At 33.7% G+C, this 21,271-nt stretch overlaps 1 long non-coding RNA gene across 1 annotated transcript; it reads left to right on the forward strand.

Annotated features, from left to right (window-relative positions):
- The first annotated feature begins 2,697 nt into the window (after positions 1 to 2,697).
- Positions 2,698 to 14,490, forward strand: LOC127853619 (uncharacterized). The gene is made up of 3 exons (XR_008036700.1): positions 2,698 to 3,466; positions 13,581 to 13,669; positions 14,331 to 14,490. It is a non-coding gene; the product is annotated as an uncharacterized LOC127853619 (long non-coding RNA).
- The last annotated feature ends 6,781 nt before the right edge of the window (positions 14,491 to 21,271 follow it).

A 21,271-nucleotide genomic window follows, 5' to 3' on the forward strand; every position in this document is an offset into this window, starting at 1 on the left:
CAATATGACATACCGCAACTAATTCATGAGCCAACACACTATTCTGAACAAAACATCTTCCATAATTGACTTAATCTTTGTAAGTAATCCGAATACTGTAATACTTTCTGTAACGGGCGAACCCTTTTTAGACAAAACTATTAGGTACCACTGCCCTGTTTTTGTTACATTAAATTTATAAAACCTATACGTAAAACGTTTTATTGACATATCTGGCGTTACGACATTGGTGATTATTCCAAACTACGACAATTAATGAAAGTAACTGACTCAATCAAAAGCCTTAAGTAAGGAAAAGCATCCGGTCCTGATGGAATTGATAATCGTATCCTCAAAGAAGCAATGCATCAATTAAGCTACCCATTATGTGATCTTTTCAACTCTTGTCTTAATACTCACAAAATGCCTTCTTGTTGGAAAATTGCTAATGTGTGTCCGAGCTTCAAAAAAGGTGATCCAGCGGTAGCGTCTAATTATCGACCGATATCATTGCTAAATACTTTGAGAGGGTCTTTGAGAGAATATTACATAAACCCATTTTTTATTTTCTTCGAGATAATTAATTATTTGCGCCCACTCAATCTGGCTTCTTGCCTGGTGATTCGACTGTTAATCAGCTTACATATATTTATAATACATTTTGCAGAGCACTAGACGATGGAATTGAGGTCAGAGTATTTTTTTATATATAAATAAAGCATTTGATAAAGTATGGCAAAAAGGTGTATTATACAAACTGCAACAAGCAGGCATTCGATGAAATATATTATCTTTCTTGTCTAATTATCTTTCTGATCGTAAACAAAAAGTAATCCTACCGGGAGCGCATTCAAGCCCTATTGAAATTCTCGCCGGTGTCCCCCAAGGCTCTATCCTAGGTCCACTTATGTTTCTTGTGTATATAAATGATATCATCGCTGATATACAAGCACACATATATTTGTTTGCTGACGATACCAGTCTGTTCATGGTCGTAAATTCGCCAAACGAAACTGCAGCCGTTTTGCAATCAGACGTTGATAAAATATCCAGTTGGGCTGACAAATGGTTGGTATGCTTTAACCCCTCAAAATCCAAATCAATGCTTATATCTAGAAAAAATAAATAAACCATCTCATTTACCATTGACCATGCATAACGTAAATATACTCACCGTTGATGTCCATAAACATCTAGGTGTTCTTTTATATCTCCAAATACTGCACTTGGCATGCGCATATATCATACATAAAAGAAAAGGCATGGACACGCGTTCATATAATGCGTCGATTGAAAACAATGCTTGATAGAAAAACTCTCGAGAAAATATATTTTTCTTTTATAAGACCAATCCTTGAGTACTCAGACGCTGTATATGATAACTGTACGCAATATGAAAAAGATGATATAGAAAAATGCAAACCGAAGCCGCGCGAATAACATCATGATGAACACGTTTAGTCTCATTAGAAGAACTTTATAATGAGCTAGGCTGGGAAGCTATCAGCCAATGAAGACGCAAACACAAATTAATATTAATGTATAAAATGAACCTTCGTAATGTACCAAACTATTTGCAATCCCTTTTACCCGCTACGTTTGGATCGTTTAGCAATTACTCATTAAGAAATTCGTCACATCTCCAAACTATTCAAGGGCGAACGTCACTGTATTCAAATTCGTTTTTACCATCCAACGTATGTGAATGGAATAATCTTCCCGATGACATCAAAACGCTGAACCGATCGATTCCTTCGAAAGACATATTAACAGATTCCGAATCCCTTATTTTTATACGGCGAAAGACGCTCTAAATGTTACACACGCGCCTACGAACAAAGTGTAGCGCCTTAAAAGAACACCTTTTCGCAATATTGTTACATCCCCGCTATGTCTATGCGGACTTCATGAAACGACGTCACATTACTTTCTCGAATGCACTCGGTATGTACACATTCGCGGCGAACTTCTGAACTCAATATCCGTATATTCCGAACCCTGCATTTAAACTATTCTATATGGAGACAACACTTATGACTACTTAATCAATACTAAAATAACCGATGCAGTGCATACATTTATTATTAAAAGTAAGCGAATACCTTTAACATTGTTAAACTATTTAAAATCCAAATATGTCCGTCTAGCAACATGCAACTGTATTTGTATAGGGAGAAGAACAAAATAAGACATCGTCTTTCGTTCTTATCCTATTCAAGCATGTACTTATAATAAATGTTGTGTGATATTCTTTGTAAAACAATGTGCATTGTTTGAAATAAATATGTTAAAACTAATCATTTACAGGCAACTAACTGGTACACAGTGTGATTGTTGGTGTGATGTATAGAGATTGCTGGTACCAATGAGTAGAGTGCATTTAGACCCTCAGTTTGGTGAGTTAATAAATGTTGTAACCTGTGATTGTTATATATGTTGTATCCTGTGATTGTTATATTGTTGTAACCTGTAATTGCATAACTCATGTACATGTAAGTAAACATGCATTTCCTGAAGTAATTGTTTATATAATATATGTGTCATATAGTTAAGGTGCCACATCACACAAAGGTATATTTGACATATATTGATATGATATAAATAAGAGATGTATATTATGAAGTATATAAGTATAAGGTATTTGTATACATGTATCAATTATGTATATTACATGATTGTAAGTATTGTTTATATTGTATGTATTTTCAGGATGCGTGCTTATTGTCAACAGTATTAAAGAGTAACAGAAATTGGTAAACGTGTTGCTCAATAAATCACTAAAGACTTACCAAGAACCCACCCGACCGACAGGATTACTTTCCTGACTTATTAAAGGGACATATTAGAGTAAACAATTTCCCGGTGACAAATGGCGCCCAACGTATTTGAATGATGATTTTGAGTTTCAGTGACCAGCAAAATATGAACTGTGACCAGTGAAACAATGGATTATTGTCAAAATGCTCAATTTGGACGGCAGTGAAGTTTTAACCTATAACAGCGACTGCATAAACAGTGAATTTTGAAGTTATATGCAGTACAGTAAAATTGACAACTGGATTATATTTACAAGAGTAAACTTTTTCTAATGGATTATAGTACATGATTGTACATACAGTGGGATTTTAAATTGTCAAAGTGCTTGACACAGTGATTTTTCAAAAGTGAACATCCATCTGATCATGGATATACACGTATATGAAAAGTTTCCAACTTTTCATTTCGTCAGCAGGAGAGGAGTCGTTTAATTCGTCAGACGGAGAGAGGAGTCGTTTAACCAATGAAGAAACCACGGTCGGTTGTTCCCATTTAAAAGTGATCCGAACAGTAACTTTACATTGAGTCTGTCGGAATTAATAGTGGTTCATCAAGAACAGTGAATTGTGATTAGAACTGTGTGTATCTAGTGATTTTAGAACCTTAAACAAGGATCTAAATAGACATTACAGAAACATTTGGAGACATTTGGTTGTCTGATAGTGGCACAGTAAGACAGTTTGCAGTTTTATACAGTTTTAACTGGTCAACTGAGGGTGAGTGAACAAATTTCTGTACAAAAAGTGCAGTTAAGCCTTAAGTAATTAATTCTGTGTTGCCTTTTCAACACTTTTCCATATTATAGCTAGCACAATAGATTTTTGTGCATTCAGCATAACTGCAGTTTTGTATACAATGTCATAAGTATGCCTTATTGTCAGAGTGTAAGATATTTCACTTTGTACAGTTAATATCTCAGTCTTTTCTCTCCATCTATTTATCTTCTTATACTGATCTTTATTTCTAATCAGTGTCTCTCATAACAAACAGTCTAACTAATATCTCTATATTTTTTTGAAACTGCCATTTTGAGACATTTTGGGGATTATTTAAATTATGTTTATTAAATTTCAACTTTGTGGGACAAGTGTACTCAATGTTGACCCCAGGTTATTTGTGTATAAAGTGTCCCAATATATAAATTGACCAAATCTTGTTGTTTTGATATTGAGTTGATCTTTCAAGGGTCAGTGTTTTCTTTCACCTTGTGCAGAATATATCTAGGTCAATAAACCTGTTTATGGTGTAAAGGTGTGTTGTGTTCATTGCTATACTGGTTTGGTCATGTAATTAATTTTACCTGTAATATTTAAATTTACCTGAGGTGATTCCCATTTTCATTTGCTGATTGTTTGACATACCTGACAACTTGACAGTCATGTGACATGGTTGCTTAGTTACATAGTATTCTAAAGATAGGTATAGTAAAAAGCAGCAGTGAACTGACTCTGTGAAAGGCTATTTGAAGTCAACGAAATAATAAGTCTGTTACAATAAATATAATATAATAGATCAATTACTGGGTTGTATATTCAATCAATGACTTGATATATCTAAGGGTATTTAATTAAAGATAAATTTTCTTTGTTATTAATCCTTTGGTATTTAAAGTTGATAGATTATTTGTTTTGATAAGCAAGCCAGTTTTTTGTTTCAAATAGATTTTTTGTAAGCAAATCTTGATTATTTAAAGTAAACGTTATTTATTATTAAATATAGGCTTTGATTGGTTAGAGTAAAGTAAATTTCTTTATAAAGAATTTGTATTACTTTGTTACTACATAAAGCAGTTGGTAAAAGTAAAATTTTGAAGAATCCTTATTTTGCATTTGAACATAATTATATTGTGTCCACGCGTGTGTATTTTGAAATGTAATTGATATGAGTACTTAGTAAATTTTGTGATTAAATTAAATTTGAGCTCAAATTGGTATACCGGTATACATAATAAATATTCATTATAGAAAGACATTGATTTTTCATTGTTGTTGAATACGTGTATTATGTCATATTTTGAACAAAGCAAATATTTGTATAACATGTGTTCATACGTCTGATAAATGCAATTTACTTGCATTAGTGTGCAACAGAGTGAAAAACATTTACTGCATTACTACCTACAGTGAATCTGGTATATTGACATATTGAAATTTGTGAAACTGATTATTGGTTTTGATACAGTTGAATGAACAATAGATTGAATGGATTAGTAATTGAATAGAATACTGCTTTGAAAACTAGCAAGGAACATGCAGAAGATACGAAAAGGAAGAAACTAGACAGAGGAGTTAAATTTAAAGGAGCCTCAGGAAGGACAGTACCTAGGATAGAGACAGATTCTGGAGATGCAGAAAAGACTGATAAAGAGAGCAGTGAGAAAACAGGAGACATCGAAGCAACCTAAACAGAAAGGAAAGAGGAAACCGAAACCGATTCCAAAAGAACCAACAAGAACATCTATAAGAGAAAGGAGGCCTCCGATCAAATATGAGGACTACGAAATGAACATGATGCTGACAGAAATGCATACTACGGATTACAGACTGAAAGCTTTAAATGTGCTTGTGAATTCTGGAGTGTTTGATGAATTGAATTCTGAAGTTGTGAAAAAAATTATAAATTCTGTGATGCAGTAAGATAAAGAAGCTGAAATGAATAATAAGTCAAGGATTTGAAATTCAAGGCTATACGCAAGGATTATTGAAAATAATAAGATGCATTGAAAGTGAATTAGGGTTGTCTACAATAGTTTTTGTTTAATTATATTCGGCGTAGCTGTCTAAGCCAGCTTTTCACCTTACCTGACCTTTGTAAGTGTCCTTTAAAATTCAAATCAAATTTCCCGCGGCTAGACACGAATGAATACACTTCATTTATTTCATCGGCTGATTCGAGCATAATCCCCCAGAACATTGGAAACATGATCGCGTCTTTGTAGTATAGCATGTAACACTGTTCACTGTTTTACTGCGTGTTCAGCATGAAACAATTTTATCTCTAATGAAAAAGTTTGATGGATATAACAGTTTTACACTCAACTCTTGACATCAATACAGTTTGTGTGAGCCCCTTGATATTCAGAGGATTGTCAGCGCCAGAGCATTTGTACTTAAAGGCTATGTTCTCATATTTAGTAATTACTTCCATATTGCTGTCTGTGTACTAGTATATTTAAGTACATAAGAGTATCGTTTTACCCTATCCTGATATTCGTTTTGGCCAAACCATTTTTAATTGTTTTCGAAATTGAACATTTAACATGTAAAAGTATCAAGTTTTAAACAAGCCGTCGTTCCAGCGTGACCTCACTCTAATGAATTGCTTTCAACCCGCAATGTATCAGGGTCAGTTCGCGGCCAGTAAAATAATCGTTATATAATATAGACGTTATCGCGTGAATGTTAAATGAAGATATTCGGCGATATAATTATGGTATGTCAATAATAGATTCTTAATGTGTTTTAAACAATACCATGATAACTATTATTTTTAGCTCGGCTGTTTTTGGAGAAAACCCGAGGTATTGTCATAGCCAGCTCGTCGTGTCGTCCGCCGTCCGACGTTCGCCGTGTTAAGGTTTTGAACATTGGATCTAAAATCAAAGTGCTTCAACCTACAACTTTGAAACTTCATATGTAGCTGCGACTTGATGAGTTCTACATGCCACACTAATTGTTGGGTCACTTGGTCAAAGTTCAATGTCACTGTGACCTCTTGAAAAAAATCTTACAAGCTTTCATTTATTCAAAACTGCACCCGCAGCCGAGCGTGGCACCCGTTATGCGGTGCTCTTGTTGACTAATTTAACAAGAATTATTCCACCATATTGGCCAATGTATTAAGCATAAGCGCAATGATTCTCGATACTGTTGATAATCGAATCAAATAGCAATGCCCGACAAACCACTAAAACAGGTTTGTTTGAAGAACGCGCGTATAAATATTTAAAATATGTACGGATTCTTCGCGTGTGGCCGGTTGACTTATATGCTTTAATTTTACTTCCATTCTTCTTTTGGTTTCCTGTTTTGTATCTATAGATTTAGGAACAGCAATTCGTTATAATGCATAATTAGCCGCAAAAACTCCGCTTAACATCCCGTATTGCGTGTGGTGCAGCTAAGAACTGCATAGAAAAATACATTCGCTATCTTTGATCTCATTCATTGAACTCTTTACCTTTCACCATCTCCAACCACAATCAACGCCGTATATCTTTTTTGAAGATATTTATTGTTTTAAATAATTTAATTCATAAAAATGTTAAAATTGTTGTTTTGGTTGTCACTTGTTAGTCGCATATTCACTGCATGAAATGTGTGTTAAGCGAATATTGATAATTTATTTCCGATTGTCATGATTTTTTCTCAATTAACAGCGTATTACGTATCATTGTAAAACATAATGAAGTATAATTTATTTGCATATTACAATAAGGCATTTTCCTCATAACATTTTTTTATTTACATATTAAAATAATGGTTGTATTGATCACTTTGTAAAATGGTATTTTCCGTTTTTCCGTTTTGAGTTTTTCCGTTTTTCTCCCGTTGATCAGAAAATGAATTGGCTGTGTGTGTGTGTGTTTATACTCCTTTCAGAAACACACACCGTATCAACCGCTATTATTTAAATCGTTGCGGTGTACGGAAGAAACTCCCTCCGGAAGCAGCCCCCTCCGTAAAAACAGAATAGCGGAAGAAACCCCCTTTCACATTTTGCATACGCGGAAGAAACACCCTGACTCGCTAGTCTTCATATGCGAAATAAACCCACTGCCATGGCGGAACAAACCCCCTTCCATAATGAAATCAGAGGCAAACACACAATGCCCGCAGGAAGCCATGATGTACTATGCAAGTAAAAGAAAGTAATTTTGAGTAAACACTCAACAAGTGCAAGACAAATTCACACGAACCACACTTTTTCGAAGGAACCGTTCATGACACAACTTCTCATCATAAACAGTTTCAGTTTATTAGCAATCGGCAAAATATTTGCCTTTGGCCATTAACAAATACAAAAAAACTTATGTCAAAGACAATCATATACATATATACAATTACAATTTCTATTGAACTAATTTCATAGACATATTACAAAGAACACAACATAATATTACATTACGATCAGAGAAGTTAGGTTTTCAAGAGCATTTGTCTTAAACAGAGAGATTCTTTAATATATTTGGCAAGATTATACATACATTGTTTACTTTTTGTTGACATCAATAAAATGATTTTTTGAACAGTAGGCCATGAACAATTTCCAATATATTTTGATCTTATACAACTTTACTTTGAGCAACATGAAATGAAATGATATTCTGATTAACAACGTGTGAACAAACGGCCGGTACACTTCTTTAATCAGCACAAAGCAGTTTGGAAATAGATTTTCGCACCTTCATGTAATTATATTCCAGGTCCTGTAATGTACTGGCTATTGATTTGAATATGTTAATGTCGTTCACCAACAAAAACGAACAGCAACATCGTATTTTTCGTTAAAACCGTGTTAACAAAACAAACAAAAAACTCAACTGTTAACACGCTTGATATATTAAAGCTTAAAAACAACTGTACAGACGGATGTTATTCAAATTCCTAAACAGTTTTACCATACGCCCATATCCTGTATAAAAAAAACAAGCAGCAAGCCAACTTATATCCTGTAATGAAATCCGCACATCAAATTTAAGTCGCTACAATTTCTGGCGTTTTAATATTTATTTTAATGTTTCTGGTAAAATGTTTTTAAAGTATGAGGTTTAATAAAAGTCATTTTCTATGATACCTTAAACTGGAGTACGAGCTAGGAAACACAATCTTCTTATATGCTTGCAGACAATTGGCTGATGATGCACTTGTATAAATTGTCAGCGTAACGTTTTTATTGATACCGAGCTTAATGATCAACCACACAAACACATAATTATAGTCAAAATCTGTGCATGATTGCATAGATGTAAGAAATCAAGTTAAACATCATATCAATGAAAAAATGTGTTTTATTTTTTAGTCAATCGGTATCAATAGCCATTTAAGAACAGGTTTAGTATCGACGATGCCCTTAGCTCAAAATAACAGAAAGGTTCGGTGTCTATATGTAACATAATTTTTACATTCGCTCGTTCTTTCTATTGGTCGGTTGGTGGAGGTTTCCGAACTTATTCTTGAACTTGAACTTAATCTCGCGTTGCGATTAAGGATTTCAAAATGAATTTCTGCAAATATAAACCTATTTTAAAATGTGTGTCGCTCAAACTACCCGAGTCTGTCAATGTCAAGTCATTACATAAAAGGTGACACAAATGGATTGCCCAAGCCCTTACTGTTCGTTGCGTATTGTATGCAATATAATGAACTTAAAATACTCTGCTCTTTTAAATGCTTGGAGAGGTTTAACCATGAATTGGAAAAAATTATATCACCAGACTTAAACGTGTGATGCGCACATTCCGCATACGTTTCAGATGAGTCGTTAACATGAAAACAACTATTAAGCACATATTGATGTAAGCGTCATTACCAAACATCAAAAGCATGGAAATTTAATGTGATAATATCATCAAAAACAAATAAAATAGTTTACATCCTAGTTTATAGAAGCATAAATTAAGTCGTTAACTTTGAATGAATTCAATTTTCCGTTACCGGGCACGTATAATCCCAAGCTCATTAAAATAAAATCCTAGCATCCACTCTAAGATTTGTTGCTTTTAGCCGGATGTTAAAGAAGCGTCAGTCCGGGGATAATTTGAAATTACATTATTGAAAGAATATCCATGGGTTCTTCGAATAGAATTTATCAAAGAACTCAGTTTCTCGAGTAAAACATAATTACATGTATATTTCTCAAGCAAAGCTTATGTTTCACTTTAATTTTGTGATGCGTGCTTAAATGATTATCACGCCTATCAGAGAAAGTCATGTACTTCATACTCAGAATGATTACATTAATAAATGTAATGTTACAAGCAATATACGATAGAACGTTCAACTGGTTTATACCTAGTGTTATTGTTGTTGTTCTTAATGTTGTTAAATGCCTTTTAGGCCAGTTTTAAATATTAATAAAAACATAGATCTTTTGTACAACATAGAATAATAACTGTTGCATATTTTTCTATGTAAATTTTCACAATTGTTTAGATTAATAGGGTTAAATTAAGAATAAAGATAACTGCAGCCGCAAATCTAGAACTAAATTCACTGTTATCACATTTTTATCACGTTGTATTATAATCTGAATGTAATGGCGTTCATATAATGCAATACGGGTTGTGTTTGGCCTCTATGAATAATAAACGAATATCAATTACAAAACTGGCGAAGGGGCTCAAATCGATCAACACGTTGATTGAACAAAAAGAAAATAATTGCATGTCAGCAGTTATACACATGAATTACTTTACCAAGTACACACTATATTGTGATGAATGTATGTATTTCTTATCAATTCAAAACATAGTTAGGCTAACGTTTAGTGTTTATTTATTTAATTTCTTTGTAAAACTAGAATTGTACGATCTAAAAAACTCGGATTTTGTAAATAAATTAGTTAATATTTCTAAAATTAGCGCATGGTCAGATTTTATAATACGTGTTTTATTACCCATGCGTTTTTTTCACGCATAAATAATAAAATAAAAAATCATAGACTATATATTGATATATGTAGCACAACATTGGGAGAAACTTTCGTTCTTTTATTTAGCAAAATATATTGAATACCAGTTTTTATAAATTAAAAAAATCTGATCCTGGTAAGCTTTATATTGCGACTTGCTTTGAAGATTTAATTTCATGAAAACTCATAACAAATCTATATTTCCTATAGATGTAAAGATAAATTTCCAAAACTACTTTAAATCGTGGTTAAATAACTAAACGCCAACGCATAGCCATACGACTTAATGGCAATTTATATCAAAAAATATAATAATTTACAATTCATAACTCTTCGAATGCACTTGAAACCACAAGTCGCTTGATACACCATAATCCGAGACCGGAGTTATTAATGGCCCGTGTATTTACCGTCGTTTCGTTTTTCGTTACATGCATTCGACTAAACGTATAACAAAAATCAACGCATATTAGTTCGTATTCCGATTTTCTTATAACCGAAACAAAAACAAATATGAAAACCAAATCAACGTGTTATATTGTTGTTGTTTTTTTGTTGTTCTTGTACAAATTATGAAACTAGACACGAAACGTATTTCCCTATTCATATTTCCTTTCAATTTAAATTTAACGAAAATCAATATTTGAAAATTGAAATGAAGTATTTGGTTCCGTTTACCGTTCTTGGTTTCGTTAACCAATCAAAGCGCTGAAGGCACTGAAGTTGTTCACTATTACATAATCTGAGACGCAACCCATTTTGTCAAATTAGGTTATAGTTTTTTTTAATCGCAAGTTTGAAATCAACACAAGCCATTACAATTTATAAAGAGTGTGTCTTAACGCACCGGTCGAGATGTGTGTGCACTTTTTATCATCCCATTTATGTTATAGAGATATGTTTGACAAAATAACAACAACATGCCCCTTTTTGACGTTCTGAAAGTATATAGAAAGTATGATGAAATTGGTATAATGAAAACCAAATATAAAAGAAAATTTGCAATCACCATCATATTAAATGAATATTGTTGGAATATCGAATACCTAAGAATATAATTTCATGATGGAAATTTCCTGTACAAAACTTTTGATATCTGACACCAAATTCAAAATATACAATAAGATAATTGCTGAAAATAAATACAAAAATAAATTCGCGCGCAATGCTTTTTACTCACGAATAAGGTAGTCATAAAACAGCCCTGTTTACCCGTTCTTTGTTGTTCATGCATTACTTGTTACCCTAGCAGTTCACACGATGTTAACCAGTCTCTGACCCTAAAATCGGTATAAAACATTAATGCGCTTTTTCGGCGTTTTTATTTTACCAAGCTTTACATAACACCAGCAGACACGAATATTTCATAGGCTGATTCGAGTGAAATCCTCTAAACTTTGGCTGCATCACTTTGTCTGTGCACAGCGTAAAGGATGTTGCACTGTTCAGTGTAAGGGATTTCGGACTACTCTCTGCATGTCCAAACAACACAAATTGTGGCCTTGTTACAATTACGCGTTAAAATCCATCTCGCAGAATTTTAAGGTCTGTACTCGGTCACTAAATCGTCAGGCGAAGACATAATTGACTATCGATAAGCACAGTTTTGCTTTCAAGATGATAAAACAAACACTACCGAACTAGTATATTGTCACGATAAGAGGAAAATCGTTAAATTATCTAACCACAAATGTTTTCCTGAACGCCTGTATAGGCTACCCTTATTTGCCAGTTTGCTATATTTGCTATTTGGAATTCAATTTTGTATCGAAAAGCATTGTGCTTAAATGTGCCATTTACAATTCGCAATGAGATTTTTAAAGACCCGCGTCATGCGAAAATGGGTCTTATGCATATGCGCCCATCATATCTTATCTCACTAAGCCTGCGCATCCTCTAGACTAGTCAGGAGTGCGCGAATGCACAGGTTGTGCTTGAGTTAAGCTGGCCGAAACGCCATAAGACCCATTTTCGCATGCCGTGGCTATGAAAGTGTTTTTTTAAACGTGGCGAAAGAAAACTGCGTGTTAATCAAATATTAACATACGATTAACATACGATTTATTTCTATGGTGAAGAAATAAACTCATAATAAGCCATGTGAGAACACATATGATGTGAACTCCCGATATATTTTTTATCTACTTATACTAATGTGTGGATTAACTATAATAACACGAATTTCACGCGGTGAATATGAGACTAACAAGTGAAAAAACACAAACTTTTGTTTTCAATTTAATTATTTAGAAACGTAATTTCAAACTTAATTTAAAAGTCAGAATTTACGCCGAATATCTTTTTAAAAGATATTTCTTGTTTGAAGTACAGGGGTACTATTGTCGTAATAATGCCAAATTGATAATGACATATTGTATGTTTTTAATTGAGTTTTAAACAATGTATTGTTGTAAATTTTTCTATGCATTTGATTAATTGCGTGGACACAGTTTTGAGATAGGGGAGACAATGTCAATTTTTTTTTTATTTTGAGATACAATGTATCAGAAAATAAGTCCATATACTTGCTTACATTTTACAGGGGAGTTTGAGGGTTATTTTTGAATGATAGCCTTTCGCAGTTTGTAGAAGCATGTATTGTATAGTACTAAGTAGTATACTGACAGTTTGAAGTTGACGGACGAATGACGGGACGTCATTTCCCAGGCAGGGGAAGTGTGTTACAGTGCTGGATTTTAAGGTTTAGATACTTTGTTAGTATTTTTGGATTTGTCCCCCTTGATCCCAAATATTGTACATATCCCTGTCAAATGTAAATCCATTTTTTATTGGTTATTTGATTTGCCTCCAAAATGCTGCAATCTGATTGGATTGGGCATGGTCACAGTTTGATGGTCATTGTTTATGATAAGTTCTGAAAAGATGGACGTCTTATCTGATATTTTAATCTTGTTTTAATAATTATTGGATCATGGAATTAATATACAGGTTAGATGTTCAAACATTGTATTTATTGATACACTTATTTCATAAAGTTTTCAGTAGTTTATATTTAAATATTTCCATTCTGTCTGTATACAGCTTGACCTTATTTTGTGTATGGTGTATGTGGACAAATGGCAGTTATCTTTTATTTATATAACAACCTCTTTCTATATGTTTGCACTGAAATACACTTTAACCATTTACAGGCAACTAACTGGTTCACAGTGTGATTGTTGGTGTGATGTATAGAGATTGCAGGTGCCAATGAGTAGAGTGCATTTAGACCCTCAGTTTGGTGAGATATTAAATTTTGTAACCTGTGATTGTTATTTATCCTATTACCAGATGTAAATCGATAGAATAACAACGATCGTATAAACTTAAGCTTTATACTATCGCTATTTATAGATCAGATTTGGGTTTTTCAAAACAAATTATAATATGTTGCTGTCAACTACGGAAAGATAAAATCGCCAAAAAATGCGATATTTTATAATTATTAATGGAAAAAGGGAGGAAATAATAAGATAAATAGAATATTACGTGAGTTTTGGATAAAGATCAAGTTTATCATGCTCGGCTCGAACCACGGTAGCGCTCGGCAAGCCTCGCGCTAACATGGTTCTAAGCCTCGCATGATAAACTTGATCTTTATCCAAAACTCACATAATATTCTCTATATATGTTGTATCCTGTGATTGTTATATTGTTGTAACCTGTAATCGCATAACTCATGTACTTCTTAGTTTACATGCATTTCCTGAAGTAATTGTGTATATAATATATGTGTCATATAGTTAAGGTGCCACTTCACACAAAGGTATATTTGCCATATATTGATATGATATAAATAAGAGATGTATATTATGAAGTATATAAGTATAAGGTATTTGTATACATGTATCAATTATGTCTATTACATGATTGTAAGTATTGTTTATATTATGTATTTTCAGGATGCGTGCTTATTGTCAACATTATTAAAGAGTAACAGAAATTGTTAACCATGTTGCTCAAAAAATCACTAAGGACTTACCAAGAACTCATCCCAACCGATAGGATTACTTTCCTGACAAATTAAAGGGGCATAATAGAGTAAAATCTGTCACAGCTAACCTAAACGAAATAACATCAGGTATATCCGTTTTATAACAGTTTGAGTCAAACAAAAGGCATAGTTTTGATGTATAAATACCAATGCTGTTTGTTTATTTGAAGTTCCGTTTGACTAAGTACCTCAACAATGTTAATTGTCGATTTTACGACTAATTGAGACTTGTAGTCTAACTCATTTGTAGTTTGGCTAGATAAAATGAAGCACACTAGAAAATGTTAAAAGTATTGGCAATAAACAAATTGCCAACATAATCTTACTTTGCATTTAATAAAAGTAAAGTAAAAATAGTTCTTGATTATTTGATACACGTATGCTATATTTACTTATATTTAGGAGTAATTATAAAATGCTCTTTTAAACAGGCAAAAATTAATTTTAAGCATCACCTAAATGGTATCTTCTCAATGCTGCGATTCTAGGCAAGATACTACGCTGAGATATTTTAGACATATATCATAGAACGATTATTTCTTACCAAAAACTAGCGTGAATTTAATCCAAGCCATGAAGTGCCCAAAACAGGACGGTGGGAGTGAAGGCACTGGGAAATTCTGTCACAAATGTGGCGCCAAAAGAATAACAGAAGAAGACATTCTTCTGAGCAAACCGGCCGTGATTATATGTTCGGGGACAGATGAGGGTGGAAAGCCATGTGGATCACCTCTTAGAGCAGACCAAACGTTCTGCGAAAATTGTGGAGCAAACGTTGTGGCATTGGTTACACGCAGCAGTTGTGGAACATGTGGAAGTGTCATAACCACCGGAAGTACATGCCTTAAATGCAAATCAATTGTAAATCAAGGTAAGATTCGATAATCAACATCTCGGTATTTCATTATTCTACCACAAGCTTACAAACATCGAACAATAGTGTAAAAATGTATTCTAAAATGTCGCCATGCTAGCTGAGCTAAAATTTCGAGCATCCTGTGATCCTGGGTTTGATTCTCGGCCCGGCCGAATAAGAAATATGGTAATTGGTCACGACTTCATTTCTACGGCAATCATCCTCATAACATCGAACAATAGTGTAAAAATGTATGCCGAATAAGTAATATGGTAATTGGTCACGACTTCATTTCTACGGCAATCATCCTCATAACATCGAACAATAGTGTAAAAATGTTTTCTAAAATGTCGCCATGCTAGCTGAGCTAAAATTTCGAGCATCCTGTGATCCTGGGTTTGATTCTCGGCCCGGCCGAATGAGTAATATGGTAATTGGTCACGAGTTCATTTCTACGGCAATCATCCTCATAACATCGAACACTAGTGTAAAAATGTATGCCGAATAAGTAATATGGTAATTGGTCACGACTTCATTTCTACGGCAATCATCCTCATAACATCGAACAATAGTGTAAAAATGTATTCTAAAATGTCGCCATGCTAGCTGAGCTAACATTTCGAGCATCCTGTGATCCTGGGTTTGATTCTCGGCCCGGCCGAATAAGTAATATGGTAATTGGTCACGACTTCATTTCTACGGCAATCATCCTTATAACATTATTTAAGTAGGTCAGCATGCGCACAACGTACTGGTAATGCAAACTGCCAACGGACAGTGTGAGTGGGTTAACTGACCGCCGAGAAAACGAAAGAAAAAGATAGAATCAAACAAACCAGTTAAGAGTGGTCATGCATGTCAGGGTTTTTATTTAATAACTTGGAACGACTTAGCCCAAAGTCGCGTTAAATTTAGAGTGTTTAAATATTATAAATTTGTTTAACATATAAATGTTGTTTTCAAATTATTATCATCTTATTACGTCAACATTAATATATTCAGATACATTAGTACCTCATGAGAGTTCACAAGAAGGTGAAAGGTCACCGATTCCTTCTAAGCCAACACCAGAAAAGGATTATTCTAGGAATTATTCCCTTAAAGATTACCCGGATTCATTCATTAGTGAAAATAAAGATCCTAAACGGACTATTGAAAACCAATCTACAACTGAAGATAAGCAAGTTTTACATGAAAGTGTCAATCAAGAACCACAAAATAATATTGAAAACGTTCCGGGATTCGCTGCGAATATTCAATCCTTGGTCATTGAAACAGGACGTAATTTTACAAATGAAACACAAGCCAATGTAACAGAAACCCATAAGCTGGATATGTTTAACATAAAACCTTGTCTTGGTAAAAATGGTAAACCTATGACAGGTATAGACAAAAAAAGTGACGATGATCCTGTAACAAATTTTGTGGCGAAGGAAATCCAAAGGACCAATATACAGCGTACACATTTTCATAGTGATATCGACACATGTATGGATGATACCACACACACGACGCAAAACTATGGCATCAACCCAGTTAGCATTATATCTACAGGTACATATATAACCAATATTTCAAAATGAAATACATTTGAAAAAATGGTTCTTATTTCACAGAATGCTAAACGTTACGTAGTATTAGTAGTAGTAGTAGTAGTAGTAGTAGTAGTAGTAGTAGTAGTAGTAGTAGTAGTAGAAGTAGTAGTAGTAGTACATTGTAGTAGTAGTAGTAGTAGTAGTTAGTATTAGTAGTGGTAGTAGTAGTAGTAGTAGTGTAGTAGTTAGTAGCGGTAGTAGTAGTAGTAGTAGTAGCAGTAGTAGTAGAAGTAGAAGTGGCAGTAGTAGTAGTAGTAGTAATAGTAGTAGGAGTAGTAGTAGTAGTAGCAGCAGCAGCAGCAGCAGTAGTAGTAGTAGTAGTAGTAGTAGTAGTAATAGTAGTAGTAGTAGTAGTAGTAGTAGTAGTAGTAGTAGTAGTAGTAGTATTTATAGTAGTAATAGTAGTATTGAAGATAAAAACCCTCTTGAAAAAGCTCATGCAATGACATCTCCCACAGATAAGATGGGTGTTTCGGAAACATCTACAGACCCAGCTAATTACAGAAAAGATCTTCCTAATGAAATGCCATGTTATACAAGTAATGACTGTAATCAAGATGCACCCAACGATGAAAAAGTTATGGTGGTTAGCAATACCGATGGTCTTGATAATGGATCCAACATAAACGAGAAAACCAACGAAGTACATGAGCCAATGTTGGAGTCGGACTATGAGGCAGGAAGCAGAGTTGACTTCATCGACGGATCTGAATCTGATGACTGCGAAAACAATGAATATCTAGCGCCGGAAGTAAACGCCCAAAATGTCACCGCTCTACCACGCGCCACCAAAACGAAAAATAAGGGGAACAGCAGTACAAAAGAACGAAACAGGAACAAACGAGAGAAGAAAAGAACAAAAAACGATAAGCAGAGTGCTTTAGATGAGAACCTGTCGAAGGTTTTTGGATCCGTCAATGAGGGTCATTCTTCGAACGTGGATACTGGTAAAAGTGAAGAAGCATTCACATCCGAACGACCAAGTTTTTTTCCCTCACACATTACAGTCAAAGCTAATACCAAAGGAGACAAAGATCCAAAGGTATTTTAAATCGATATTTTTAAAGATTTACATCAAAGACTCGAAGGTTATTGAATTGTGTGTATTAAGCGCGTTGCTAACAGGTATCTGTCTAAGAGATACGATTTAACGAATATGTTGTATTTTTTAATCTAATACTTGATAGAGATAGCTAATTTCTCTGTTCATTTTAGTTCTGACTGGCATATACATAGTTTAGTTAATGCTGTTTTATTTTCAGAATTTAAATGCTATGTCAAGTGATCAGAAGATGGAATCGATGAAAAATGAAAAGTAAATATAATATCTTATATTTCCCAGATATATTGCTCCAGGTTTGTTATGGGTTCAATACCTTTGGCCGATGCACTAGTAAACATTTAAATATACTTTTAATTATTCAGGTACATGTAGGTTTAGTTTTGTAGATGAGTTCTATTCATTTACGTATATAACACATGCTTATTTGAACCAATTATCTTACTTCATATAATTCACCATTGCCAGATTGTTTTATACATAGCAATATTACTATAATTATTATATTATTCAGTGAACGTCCGACTCAAAAAGGCAACTGCCAATCCACTGCGCCGAATGTATCGACGACCACAACACCAAAACAAAATACATCAAAACAATCCTCCGACGTCTTGCGTGTGGTTTTCCATGTTCGTATACCCGATGATATTCTAGATACTTCTGACTTCGATGTTGCAATTGTATTTGGATCTGCAGAGTTGGGAGGATGGAACAATATGACACATACAATGAGTAAAATGAGTAAAAAGGGGTATGTGCTTAAGTACCCCTTAACATTTCCTTTTCTTTATTGTTGGACACCAATCACAGTCTGTTTTGACATGTTATAACGTGTTTCACAAATAATCCAAGCACGGGCTATTATGTCGCAACTCTTAATTGTAAAGAACCATACTAATCATTAATTTAATGTTTTTTAATTTATTTCAACTCTTTGAACAATTGCTTTTTTAATTGCAACACAAATTGTGTAAACTTAATATGAATGGTACGTTAACTTACATGTTGATGTTTATAATAAAATAAAATACGCACGTTGTTGGGTTTAAACTAGCCTAGATTATCTATATAAATATAGAAAACAATGATTAGATAACACAAGCTAAATAAATATGACAAAATGTGATTTGCTTCAATTTCGATTATGATAAATAACTTTTCAATTACTTGATTGCCGGCAAACCATAGTGTTATATGTTACAGGTGTCAGGGGAAATATGTTGAATGCATACTGGATATATACTTACATAAGTACCTGCTCCAAAAAACAATTCAATATAAATACTGTTTCGATATCCGACATAAAGAAGATCCACAGAAGAACGAATACGTGTGGGAACACTATCGTGACCGTAACAAAGGACATGGTCTAGATCAGAATAGAAAGTTCTTTATAGATAAGCACATGCTACCCATGGATGATTGTAAGTACATGTAATTATAATCAATCTCAAGTAAAGAGTATGTAAATAGTGTTTCATCTCATGGCATTACATTCTATTAGTAGAAATGTGATGTCAATGTCTTCGTACGATCATTGTGCAGAGTTGTAATAACACATCCCATTTGTGTGAAAAAGTGTATTCAGTGAGAAAAAGAATAAACATATTTCTAATAAATAATAAATCCTTGCACTTATTGAATTAGAGGTCATGTCTGAACATGATAAGGTTAACATTGTATTAACTTCAAACACTATACGGTGTCTTTGTACATATATGTGAAAATATGCCTGTACTTGCGCTGTCATGTAGTTGCAACTTTTATTTACGGACATGTATCCAAGCGTGTGTTTTTGAAACACTTGTGTTTATTCATATTATCCGGTTAAATAAGAAAATCAAATTTGAATTAAATAATGAACTTGAGTGTAACAACGAGGTTACGTCCCATTGGCTTTTTGGTGACTGTTGCAAACGTTGAGTGAACGCGTATAAAGCACATATTGGTGGAAACTAAAATTGGAATTTCCCATTATACAGTGTGCATAAGCACGCACGTTAGTTGGAAGTGACACTTGTGGGCAAAATTATAAAAATGATGTATACAATGTTGGCAAAAATTAATTGGCGTGGAATATCTACACTTTAAAATGCAGTTTTATCATTTGATAGCTATTTGAAACGGTATATTGTTCTGATATATTTTATATGTTTTTATCTAAAAAATGTTATTGTCAAATGATTGGTCTTTTATTTCCGATTTTGGACAATTTATTGAATTTGTATGCCACGTTTGATTTGAATGATTTAAAAAGAAAAGTAACTTTTGAGGTCTAACAGTAAAATTCCTAGCATGAAATCTATGACGATCTTCAAAAACATCGGTAATTGAATTTTCGTTTGTATGCATCACCATGATACTTTTAAACATATCCGTTCACGAGATTGCTTTTTTGGAATATTTCGTGTCCAGTACATAACATTTTCATTCATATGGTGATTGCAAAAATAAATGGGCGCAAATGAACATCATATCAAGACACCATGTCGCTCGCTTCAAGGTCAGAGTGGAAAGATTTCACAAATTCATTTTATGGATAAACTAATATGTGTCTTGCATTGCGGGATTTCGAAATAAATCGTCACAAATTAGTATTATATATAGACGATTTGTCGCTTGATACAGCCATGTTGTTTACTTAAAGGTTAAGGTATATGTAGGTACTTGAAGTTGTTGGCATCATATTCCTTACCTTACAATGGCTGGTTCGTCGATGTTATTCAGTGGTTCATAAAAAGGATGTTTATATATTTTTTATCGCGTCAATACTCAGTGTATGATGTCGACAACCTGTAAAACCCAGAAACACTTCAAACAGTGATCGAATTCTAGTACCGCGGTGTGTTGTGTAATATAAACAATGAAGTAAATACGGTTAATAGTAAATTATGAATAATAAATTAATACATTATATACTTCTACACTGTAGCGGCATGGCATCAGTACGATGGTGTCGCTGTTCCAGTAGCAGACGAAGGGGTATTTAAACGCATAGGTAGAGCTTTCAAAAATTCCTTTACCGGTGAAAATACAAAAGCTGCAATCGGGATTTGTAAGGAGTTTTTCTGGGATTTCCTGCCGCCGCTGTTTAAAGCACCAATAATCAAGGACGTAGACTTGCCATCTATTGAAGACGAAATTGAACAAGTAAAAATGTTGATGAATGGGCTGCGAAAGGTCTACGTTGTTGATTACCAATGCTGGCGCAGCGCTGTGGATTTCAAAGACGAAGTACGATGACATGTACTATTTCATTTAAATGAAAACATTGATAAACGATATATACGCACTATATTGTTTCAACAGCGTCCTCTTTAAATACGTTTTTCCTG

Source organism: Dreissena polymorpha, chromosome 12, assembly GCF_020536995.1.
Source record: "Dreissena polymorpha isolate Duluth1 chromosome 12, UMN_Dpol_1.0, whole genome shotgun sequence".
NCBI lineage: Eukaryota > Metazoa > Mollusca > Bivalvia > Myida > Dreissenidae > Dreissena > Dreissena polymorpha.